Consider the following 13,161-nt stretch of genomic DNA (forward strand, 5'->3'; position numbering starts at 1 on the left):
AAAACGTTTCAACAAATATGTGTTCAAAGTTTAAAGCTCCTTTGAGGTCAGTTACTGTGAGCCGTTTGTGCCACCTACAGGTCAACTAACAAGCACCTACATACCCATACATACATATATACATACATACATACATACATACCCATACATACATATATACATACATGTCAATGTGTTCAGGCATAATGTGGCTCTCAAGACCAGTGTATACACTTTGAGCTGAATGGGATTTTAAGTCTTTAAGGCTATATTTATAGACTGTTAGTTTACAATAATTCTCTACTTCTAACTCCTGTCAGGATGATAAAGAATCATAATACTAGGTAATACTTACTTATGTACTTTTACTGTAATACTGCATACTACATCAATCATAATACTGCACTACTTTTACTTTAATACTGCATACTACATCACTCATAATACTGCAGTACTTTTACTGTAATACTGCATACTACATCACTCATAATACTGCAGTACTTTTACTGTAATACTGCATACTACATCACTCATAATACTGCAGTACTTTTACTGTAATACTGCATACTACATCAATCATAATACGGCACTACTTTTACAGTAATAGGACCTTTACTTGTGATGAGTATTTTGTATTGTAATATGTCAACGCAGTTTAAAAAATATGTGAAATAAATCCTTTATTTCTTGTACTATATAAAATGCACAAAACCTGATTAAACTGCATTTTTCTGACATATTCTGATATCTCAGCAAGCTCTTCAGTACCACTTATATTATATCATATAGTATTATATTATAAAACAGTATTTCAAAAATCTGAATAATTCTATTCATGATGAAACTGAATGACCACATCCTCCTAACACTTGACAAGAAGGGTTCAAGAAGTAAAACATTACGTATATTTAAGTGTTAAAGCATACAATCTAATTCAAAATAGCTCCATATGTGCCTTTCATTCAACTGATTTGGTTATGCCCAGTCCTAACATACATTCAAGCACTCTCAAAATTGAATTCCCTCAGTGCTGCAGAATGAATAATGCCCCAGAGACAAGTTATTACTGATATGATCCCTTTACTAGATTAAGAAAATCTGCATATGTTTGAATTGGACTGTACTATGCATTTCCATATTGTTTATTGATCATTTGCCTTGATTATTAAAATGTGAATTGAGTCAAATGAGAAACATCAGTTGAGCTGAATGGAGACATTATGGGCCAATGAATGACTTGTCTGTTTGTTTGTTGTTTGTTTTTTTTGCCAAGAATTTCTTCATTTACAGCTGTTATGACTTTGACACTCCCTTCAGCATCATGCATTCACAGAATAACTTGAGAGTCTGGTTTCAGTGAGTAAAGTTGTTACACAGTCTCATCTATGACCGAATGTGTTGCAGTCTACTCTGCAGTCTACTCTGCTGTCTCCTCATCCTGTTCAGACATCACTCTTCTGGTTCAGACTGTGGGATTCTTCTGCTACCTGCACTGCTGTGTAATGTGCCTGAGGATAACCACTGTTACCTGGCAACCACAACCATGTGCCATTTGTTTTTGACTGGTGCCTCAAACCCATTTGCATTATTTGTACGGTTTGATTCTGTTTGTTTGTAACAGACACTGATGATTGGACTTAGTGTTAGGAAACTCATTTTTAATCATGAATAATTCCTCTTGAGTAACTTCAAATGATTACCTATGGATACATTTTCAAGTTTTCTACATAGACTGATTGACTAGATTAAAATGTATATGATAAGGGGTTACATATTGCATGTTGCTTTATTATAAGTGATTGTAGACTCACTAATAACATGGTTCTTGAAAAGGAAATCACATTCCACACTTTAAAAATATTCCATCCTGGCTGCAGCTGTCTCATCATTGTGTTATATAATATGCAATTCAATATGTTTCCTGGCTGATTGTGAAGGATTAAAATGACATTTGCAACTTAAAATACATTTAAGCATATAACCGGATCAATCGAGAGGAAAAAATCATGTTGGATTGCATAATCTGCATGTGTTTGTAAGTGTGTGTGTGTGTGTGTGTGTGTGTGTGTGTGTGTGTGTGTGTGTGTGTGTGTGTGTGTGTGTGTGTGTGTGTGTGTGTGTGTGTTAATGTGCATAAAACACAACATCTTGTAAGAGAAGCGGTGGTGGTGGTGAGCGTGACAGACATGACTGTGGAAACATCCAGAGAGCCAGCAGGACTAAATGTAGAGCAATCATTACTGAGGATTAACAGCCAGCAGCAGGGTCAGATTAGGCCGGCTCGCCTTTATAACAAGGGTGTTTAGATCTAAACAAGCTGCTGCCTGCATCCTCAAACACATACACACTTTAGCTCAATGGCCACGGAAATAAGAGGAATGAATTCACTCCAAAAAGCCAAGTCACACTGCTTCATTGAGATGTAAAAGATTCAAATCCTTTATTATAGAAGCTATAGAGTGCACACCTCCTCTACATACTCTTACATGCTGTTCATATTCTGACTCATAATTAGTCTCTACTCCAATTCACATTCATAAATTCACCAGTCATTAATAAATGTTTGATTCATCCTTAATGAAGCTGTCAGAGAGTAGTAGTAGTAGTGTATTCTATTTATTTATGGAAAAAAATACATTGTTTTATAGAATATGAAGAATATAACCACATGTTTCAATGCTGTTTTTTAATTTTTCTACATTTTTACGTATGCAAAAATGTGTGTCAGCTGCACACACGCGCACACAAAAAAATTATGCATTTTATATCCATATTATTTGAACATTAGGGTCCATCTAAAAGAAATTGGGTCAGATTTGACCCTGAACAGTATGTAAGGGTTCATTAAGTGAATTACTCTCTTCTTCTTCTTCTTCTGTTTTGTTGTTGCTTTACCAAAAACATGAATTTACTCTTTTTTTAAATTTGGTATTTTTTATTAGTGTCTATTATCTGTGTCATAATGTTTATTTTTACAGTGTTTTCTTTATCACTAACTGTGTTATTGCATATATTCTTTTTTTTTTTGCTATAATCTGTGTCATCATATGTATTTGTTATTATTTGTTACTTATTTATTCATTGAAAACAAACACAATATATAACATTATTCCCCCATAATAATCTCAGCAATAAGGAAAAAATGGGGGAAAAATTGAAAAAAGAAAAAGAGAGTTAAGAATAGATTCACATAATAAATAAATGAGTATTCCCAAAATACTCCTTATTAAGCATATAAGTACTAATATATGTACAATAAATAAACATATGTTCACCCATATCTACACATACACATTTATACATGTTTCTTTGATGAAAGCATTTGTTTATTTGTTTATCACTTCTAAAAATGGAAGGAACTAAAGTACCTCCTATGATAAAGACCATCATTATCACCAGTTCAGCAGGTTTATTTCAGCATATAGTTCTTTTCAGGAATCCCAGAGACACTAAAACTGTTGTATTTGACAGACAGAGTCATGATGGGGCCAAAATCTTGAGGTTTGGAATTACCACCAGTAGCAAAAATATCAGTTTCATCACCATCCAGCCAGCTGAAATACAAATAATATGTCATGTGATATTCTACTGTTCAAACCATCCGCTGCCCTCAATAACAGCCCACAGTGTCTTCATAATGCCAGAGTGCCAATTAAGACCAGACTAATGTTAATGATTGCTACTCAGACACCACAACTGTGATTATTTATTCATCAGTGGATCAACATCCTCAAAAGCATTATTGATTATTCTGTGATTTATTATTTAATATATTTATTTGTCTTGCTTATTTAGTTGTGGTTCTTTCTCATCTGCTACATTCCAGCACGATGTAATCCAGTTTTTAAACACAGATAAAACACATCGGATTACTTCTAATTATAGAATTACGTAGCTGGAAATAGAGTGAATGTGTAACTGCAGTAAAAGAAGAAGAAAAACAGCCTTATGAATTGATTCTGATTCACTTTATTATATTAAGAAACATGTACAGTATATAGTATGTTAAATACATGACACCAATTTTTTAGATTTAACATTTTCATATGATGTAAATCTGTCAACTCATCAACTTTCTGATTAGTTATTTCATCTCTATAGGAAGTAAAATGCAGATTATAGTTATTAAAGCACAAAGTAGAATTGATTGCCAGTGTGTAGTCATGATTGAGAAGTTAAAATAAGCTTCTCTTCATAAACTGATTTGCCTTTAATGCTTTGACTTCATTCTATTCCTACAGAAAATGTGGTGTGGAAGGGAAATCTTCACCCACTGAGCTCTGATAGTCACTTATCACATTAAATGAGGAAGATTTAGTGCCACCAAAATCCTCCACAGCACTCAAATGAACACATGAAGTAATCAGGATTTGGATAACTGCTCCTTGTTGGACACCTGTGACATCCACTGCTGAGATGATCAACTGGAACAATCCCAGCTTCCATGAAAGATGAATTTCTAACAGTTTGGGACTTTTTGTTGCAGGAAGGGAAGAGTAACTGAAAAGCACTGAACAACAGTGACTTTGCACATCCAGTAAAATGAGCACTATGTCTGTGTAAAGGACTGTAAGATTGATCCTGTAGGTGTTAACTAGCTTTTAAGTCAGACTTCTCTTTCAGGGTTGCAAGGAGTATAATTACCTGCACATAGAGGTAGAAGTGCTTCATACAGTGTGTGTACATACAGTATTAAGTGTTCCACAAAGGAAAGGAAAAAAAGAGGTCAAGGCTGATCTCATCATGGTGGAATCTGGTGTTCTTTATGTAATCTCCTCCATCAACCTCTGACTCCAGTGACTTCCCTTTACTGAATGTTAAATAAATGCATTGTTGTGACCCTTGATGAAAAGTCATCTTTATAGTACCATTAGATTTTTACCTTTAAAAACCACCAAAGGCAAGCCTTGACTTATGATCAGGACTGTATGGCTGCTTTTATCATCTTCATGTTTTTGTGAAATGTGGGGACCGGAAATGCTGTTTATGTCTCATCATATTACCATAGACATAATTTACTTTTTAAGGTATGAGATGTTACATTTTAAATGACAATTTCTATAATCCTTGATAGTGTAGAGAAAGCTCAAAGAAAACAGATCTTAGACCACCATGTAGAAACTCAACATTTTTAAATATATATATACAGACACACACACACACACACACACATACCTGTACATGTGAAAAATAATGCCAAATTAAAGGGAAACTACATACAGTATTTTTTGAATCCCTAAAAACTCACCTGGGAGTTACTTACGTCTCTCTTTTCTTTTCTTTTTTACCTCTGCCTGCCCTACTTAAATCTCATTTTTATAATCATGTTCCATTCATAGCAAAAGAGATCAGAAAATGAACAATAATCCTCTTTTCTGAACAATTACCTGAAAATTGTTTTCTGAGCACAGATGAGTAAAGTACAGTCATTTACATGTGATAAAAATGTGGCACATACATGTAATAATAAATACACTGCTGCTCAGTACATCCCCCTCCAGATTCCGACAGTGGTGGAGCAGTGAGGCTTCTCTCTTGGCATTCACCGCGTGCCTTAATTGACTGATTTTAAATCAAGGTCCACTGTGAACACTGAGAGAGGAAGTCGAGGATCACAGAAAAGAGAGAAAGAGAGGAAGAATAACCTTGAGGTACGAAGTGCTGAGACTATACATCATCTGTACATCCACCTCTCTCTTTATCTCTGTCATCTGAATTGTGTGAAGCATCAATTGTCCATTTTTTTGTCTTCCAAGCACGATCCAAGCTGCCAGCATCATCTATGAAACACACTCCCAAATGATGAACAACATATTTGAAAGATTTAAAATAAAACTCTTTCCTCCCCCCTTTCCTTAAACACACTCCTTTGGCTGACAACATTTAAAGGTCACACACATTCCAGCTGATCATCTCCTATTTTCGCTCCGAATTTCACAGCCGCGATCAGCTTGTTCACACCTGCCTGTCTTTAGTGGAGTGTATTCAGAAGTCCGAAATCACGCGTAAACACAGATAAAAAAACGTTCAGTCTTTCTTTTCCTCGTGACATGTCAAGGACACATCAAGCAGGCAGCCATTACAGACTGGAGCCCAGGCTGCATGGGGATCTAAATGAGGCTAAGACTAGATTTGATGAGGAGGAGGAGGAGGAGGTGGAGGAAGAGGGGGGATGGTGGTAAAAGAGGGGGGGGGTGAGCTTATCAGAATGTAAACAGATGGAAACGGGAGCATCTGAATTTGTTTTTAAAGCGTGGTGATAATTATGAGTTTTACGCACCACATTGTGGAGAAAAAAAGGGCGTTTTTTTTTAAGAATCCAAATCTGGTGCCAAATGGTGTCACTCTAATTTCCCAAATAGCATCTAGAGTACTGAACTATTCAGAATGATGATATTAAAATGAATGTCTATATAAAGGAGGAGAATTAAGCATCTTGCACGCACTGCACTACTATAAACAGACGCTGATTCACATGACACAGTGTCCCTGCTGGTATATTATAGAGATCATAAATAAAATATAAACTATAAGTTATCAAATCATGCTGAATATGGTTAAGATACAATATGACCCTCTTGGAATGTTATATAAGAGTGATTTTCATCAGGCTTTACACCCCTCCCGACAGTAAATGGAGCAGATTATTACAGTATGTAGGCCGGCCCATGCAGCATTAGCCTATATATATATATATATATATAAAAATATATATACACCAACAAGGCCAAACATTCTGCTAAACAATACATTCAATTCAAATCAAACATTCAGATTAAGAGAAATAATGTTAGAAAATATAGGTTAATATATTTGGATACATGAGGATATATGGGTTGGATGCAGCCCGCATCATCATCATCCTCATTTTTACGCACAAAGGCAGCCTCTTCTTCACGCGCGTCGATGGGAAATAACGGGAATGAATTGAATAAATATGAAGAGCGTCGATGTCTGCAGTGAAACACGGAGGTGCTCCTCTTCTTGTCGCATTATCTTCTCCAGGATTAATCCCGGCGCCTCCACATCCTCCTCCTCTCCTCTCCTCTTTTCTCCAAATCCTTTCATGCAGGACAAAAAAAAAATGTTAATGTAAAAAAAAAAAAAAAAAAATCAATCTGATTCTCTTCCCCTGAGTCGTGGTCTCCTCTTCAGCCTCCTCTTCCCACTCTTACCCCCAAGATGATGAAAACTGATCTCGGTTAATTGGTTTAATATTCGAGACGAGGTTTTGTTAAATGGGAATCAAAGAGTTTGGATTCATCCTCCCGGACAGTGCGGACGGGCGGGCGGGCGCTCGGTTACGCGCAAGGAGAGGGTTTGAAGCGGGCTGGGGCGGGCTGACGTCACCATGCAGACAGATGCTCTCTCTCTCTCTCTCTCTCTCTCTCTCTCTCTCTCTCTCTCTCTCTCTCTCCCCACCACACACACACACACACCTCTCTCTCCACCACACACACACACCAACAGCATCCCCACCCCTCCCCCCCTCTTTGCCCTTGAGACCGGGATAGGCCTGTACAGCTGATGCTGCCGTTTGGAACCGTCACTTTGCTCCGTTTCTCCATTATTCAGCAGTCCCATTTTAAAAGCACAGGCCCTATACAGCAGCAGCAGAAGCAGCAGTAGTATAAATCATATGTTGGAAGGAAAAATGATTGTGTACACTACTAGACGATATAGCAAGAATCCTATTTTACATTTAAAACAACTGAAATATGATGGTGTGTTTATGTTTACAACATTATATCATTTCAATGGGCATATTTGCAATGCACATGCAGAGTATGATAGTAGTCAAGATGATTATAGCAAGCATTCAGCATAGTAAGGTCCTGTTTGTTTTGTCACATTCTGTAGTTACATAAATGACACTGAGTGGGGTTTGATGGCTGCTTTAGTTATTTATTGGAGTGGAAATCTGGACTAAATTAGATTATTTTAGGCTGGAATTTTTAGAATGAAAACATAATAATAAACCCTGTGATCACCTGAACTGCCACAGAGCAGAGAGAATGAAGTCGGCATTTTAGTTTCTGACTTTTGTTAGTAATGCACAGAACAAACAGGTCATATCTTTTATTAGGAAATGTCAATCAGTACAAGTAATACAATAAAATATGTTCCAGCTTCCATCTATGAAATCACAGTTTGTGTTCTGCACTTCCCAGGTAGAAAAGAGTAGACTAAAGATCGCTTAATATAAATCAGTATATTTCCATGTGTACTCATGATTAATGTTCCTAAAGTGTGCATTTCATGACATAGGCTACTAATAATTTACTCAATGTACTAATGATATACTGTATAATTAGTTTAATTAAAAGCATACTGAAATACACTGTACATTTTAGTATTTTGAGACTCCATTAAATTGTTGCTATTAAATACATTAAGTGTCAAGTACATTTTTTATACTGCTGCTGGTCTTTTTTTTAAATGCGCTTTGTGTGAACTTAAAGCAGTCCTTTTAGGATAACTACCAATACACATCTAATATACAATACATATTAAACATATTTATACACACACAATAGCTATATATAGCTACAATTTATATTAAACATATTTAAATATTTCTCAAATATGTAAACAATACACTGAAAATACACACCTGACATGTATGACTTGAGTACTACAGATTTAAGCTTTATTTCGATAAATTGTTATTAAAAATTGTAAATTACAAGCTCTCAGAAACAAAATTTGTAGTATTTTACTATAGAGTCAGTATGGGTACTGACACTGATCACAGATTATTCACAATTATTACCACTGTAATATTGCATTGACAAGACAATGCAAGAAGTATAATCCATATATAAAATAAAATACACATTAATTGTGCATATATTTAAAGTGGTTTAAACATACTAATTGTACACTATGTCTTATTTTGTAATGTACATAGGAAGGATACATTAATGTACAACTGACTTTGTATTCTTTATTAGTATACTTATTTCAAGTACATTGAAGTATTACTAGAGTAATAATACACTTTAAAGTAGTACAGTTAAACACCATTTTAATGTATTTTTCAGGAACTGAAGATTAAAACAAAAACAATAAAAATGAACTTCATACATACACTATTGGTATTAAAATATACTTATACATATTGTTGATAAGTCAAGTATTAAAACAGTTTAGCACATTTGACTGTGTATTGCTAACATTCATAGTATACTTGATTTTTCTGGTGTTGGTTTTTGAGTATCAGTGTTTATAATTGACAAAACTCCATCCCAGGTTTCTGTTTGATATGTACTCTCATTAGCATTTATTATATGTAATTGTATCATGATTTTAGCACTCTTAAAGGTACAGTTTGTAAGATTTATTGGTATCAAGCATTGACATTGCAGACTGAAAAGGAGAACCTACAGTGGCCACGAAACTAGTGAAAAACAAGAAAGATCCTCTCTAAGATCAGTGGTTGGATTGTCCATTCAAGGCTACTGTAGAAACATGGCAGTGTAACCTGACAGCCTCCATGGAAGAGGACCCTCTCCCTATGTAAATATAAAGGACTCATCAAACACTTGTTAGTCCATTCTACTAGATGCAACTAAATTCTACACACTGCACCTTTAATATTTACACTTGTTCTATTAATCTACAGTATTATAAGCTGTCCTGTTGAAGGATAATTTTACTATCTGTCTGTGATTGCAATGTGTAATTAATGAGACATAAATAAGGAGCAGTGGAAAGTATAACTGAACAAACTGTGACATGACAGCATGACATGGCAGCACCTTCCCAGTGACAGCGTGTGATGAGGCCATAATTACTTCCACACTTGTCACTTTCTTTCTCTACACTGTGACTCTACCGCTGCCCCTCCACACTTGAAGGAGTTTTGCCAGATTTTCTGAATGAAACTGATTTCCTGCGAAGCCATTTCAACAGGAAGCGCTTTGGGAATCGATCTTTTCAAAGACTCTCTGAGGGTGGAAGCGGTCTTTCAGAAATCTTGATGCTTCATAAAATAAAATGAGCTGCTGGGCAGGGCTGGGAGTCCGTCCAGGACTAAAAGGTTGGAGTGGTTTCTTTGATTGAAGACTGTGTCACAGTAATAGACCTATAATTTAAACACATGCTTCTTTTCAGCTCAACAAACACAATCAGGTAGATGGTTTTAACTTTCTGGTCAAACTTGTTCTGACGTCATTCTGTCTAAATAGAATCAATAACAAGTTGTGTTTTGGCAGCGTGGACCGAGAGGAGCAGATTGGAAAGTTCAATGACGCCTGGATGTGCCATCGCTCGCTGAGAGTTACATCACCAAACACATTCAGCTAATGAGGGCTAGAGCAGCAAATTTGACTGCATGCTGCGGTCTTTTCTCTCTCTTTCCCGCTCTCATTAACAACAGCAGACTCTTTGAACAGGTCAGGTTGAAGGACAGAACTACAGTCGTAAGCCATAAGAACATTGTAACAGGTTTAACTTGTAGCTGTAAAACCTTCAAATTCAATGACAAATTCAATGATTTGGTCCATAAACTCCAGAATGATACACCGAAGTGTTTTCTGGCTGGACATCATTGTGAAACAAACATTGTAGATTGGGTTCAATCTTACTTACTTACTTACTTCTATAAGGTCATGAGGACTTGAAACAGGCAACAAACAGTTATCTACTGTGTGAAAATCAATGCTCAGCCTCCCTGCATAGACGTTTGTCACCCTATAATAACATCACCTGATTCCTTACTTCATTCCTGTTATAATCACTAGGGCCACTAGAGGGCTTCTGTCACTTCATCGTAAGTATATGTGATTTTGGGGCCTTTCTTCCAGTGTAAGTGATATTTAAAGCTAATACGGGAAAGCAAAGCTTCAGCAGTCTAAATTAGATCAATCAAAATTCCACCTTTGTGCTGCTTGACAGTTTCTCTGCTGAGCTGTGGTGTAAGGATATTAGCACAAAGAGGTCAATTTGGTCTTAGAAGCTTTACTAAAAAAAACTTTGGATGATCCCACTTGATTTGTTGGAGTCCAGCTGCTGAAGTTTTAGCATATGAAACACAGCTTGAATACAGTTTGGAGTACATGTTTGAAGGCTGTGGATTTTGCCAATACTAAGACTGAAAACACTAAAGGGATGGCAGATAATATTTAGTGTGAATTACAGCTGGCAAAAGACAACTTGTAAAAAATGTGAATCTATCTTAACTTGACCTATTCAAAGAAATCTCTAATAGATCAATAGAGTAATCAGTTTCATTAGCACAATGATAGTTTACCTGATAATTGCATGTTAATGAATAAATTACAGTAGAGACTCCTTTCTGGATGGAAGAGGGAGGAGAGAGGGAGGATGATGAGACAAGATAGAGAAAGGTGTGTTTGGTGACAATATGAACCTATCCTTTAAAAGTCACTTTACTCAGGGGTCAGGGAGATTCTTGGTCGGTAAGATACATGAAAGACTGAGGACCACGAGACAGATAGAGCATCAACTACCAGTGGTTCATCAGATTCATGCAGGTAATAGGAGAAGAGATAGAGGACACATGATCTGACTCCTGGGGCTATGTGGAAGTCAAGTTAAGACAAATTTCTATCACCTCTAACTTTCTGTGATATCTCATTCTAAATATTACAATAGCTCTTCATGTGAACAGGTGTCGTGTAAGAGCAAGAGTTACCATTTACATGATACTATTCCTGTATAGGTAGGTGATAACAGAAGGCAGGAGAGGACAGAACAGAGGTTTAACCAGAATAGATTCAGCATAGTAACCAGGCTGTCTTTCCCTACCAGGTGCTGCCTGTGATCTGCAGTTATGATTACCAAAGCAACGGAGGATGAAGGATAAGTGACTATCGTTTAGGCATTTCAGTGAGAGATCTTTACAAAAAAGCACTAGAAGTGGACAGATACAGAACACATCTTCAGGCCATACAGCTATGGGATTTTCCTGCCAGTGTTTTAACTACACAGATATCTAACGTACTTTTATAAACCCATATTTTTAATATGGGTTTATATGGGCTATAATTTGACAGAACTGAATTCAGAGATCTTTTACTGTAACAGTGCCAAAGCAGGAAAAATTACACAACTACATTCTAACATGTAGACAGTCCTGGATTCACTGGAAAACAGTATCTAGCAGCTACGGCTGATGTAATAATATGAATGTACATTAGGGGGCAGTGTGTGATTAAAGGAATGACTAACCATGACAGGCATAAACCTTCATATGATCATTATACTGTATGTATGTCCTCTAATTATCAGAGTAGTTTCATCAGAAGAATAGGTGTGCTGTATAAGTTTACTTAGTTACTTTTCAAATGGTGAAAATAGAACCGTTTTTATTTTTTCCATTCTTTATTATATTGTGTTTATGTTATCTAGTCTTTATAGTGCAGTTTGTGTCTCTGTTCAAATGCTTTTATTTGTTGCTATTGTTCCATTATTCCATTTTAATGGTGCAGGTGTCCTCAGCTGTGACCCTGCTCACTCGCTTCCATCTGCTAATCTGATGTCTAATTGGCTAAGTGGAGCAGCTGAAGCTAAGACCAGGAATAGGACTACATCCCATACACATAGATCTGTGTGTGCGTGTGTGTGTGTGTGTGTGTGTGTTTGTGTGTGTGTGTGTGTGTGTGTGTGTGTGTGTGTGTGTGTGTGTGTGTGTGTGTGTGTGTGTGTGTGTGTGTGTGTGTGTGTGTACAACATTACTGAGATAAAGGAAATATTATGTTACAGGATGGGTTTATCTATGCAGGCAAAGAGACATTCATATTGTACTCACTTTTTGCTTCAGTTTGATAGAGAATTGTGTGAGTGTGTATATGTGTGTGTGTGTGTGTGTGTGTGTGTGTGTGTGTGTATATGTGTGTGTGTGTGTGTGTGTGTGTGTGTGTGTGTGTGTGTGTGTGTGTGTGTGTGTGTGTGTGTGATACAATTGCATTAAAACAATTGAAATAGCTTTATAAGTGCTGTTCATGTCTCAAGTAGTTTGCTGTGTAACTCGACTTGAAACAGTAAGAACTATCACAGTTTATTGTAAAAGGCAGCACTAGGGTGAGAAATAATTTCACATGAGCCAAAACGAAATAAATGAGAATGGATCCGAAGATAGTTTTGGGTTTTACAGGAACTCTCTAATTGTCTGTAGTCACTGTGCTCTGTAGCAGACTGCATAATACACTCTCACAG

Source organism: Scomber japonicus, chromosome 12, assembly GCF_027409825.1.
Source record: "Scomber japonicus isolate fScoJap1 chromosome 12, fScoJap1.pri, whole genome shotgun sequence".
Lineage (NCBI taxonomy): Eukaryota > Metazoa > Chordata > Actinopteri > Scombriformes > Scombridae > Scomber > Scomber japonicus.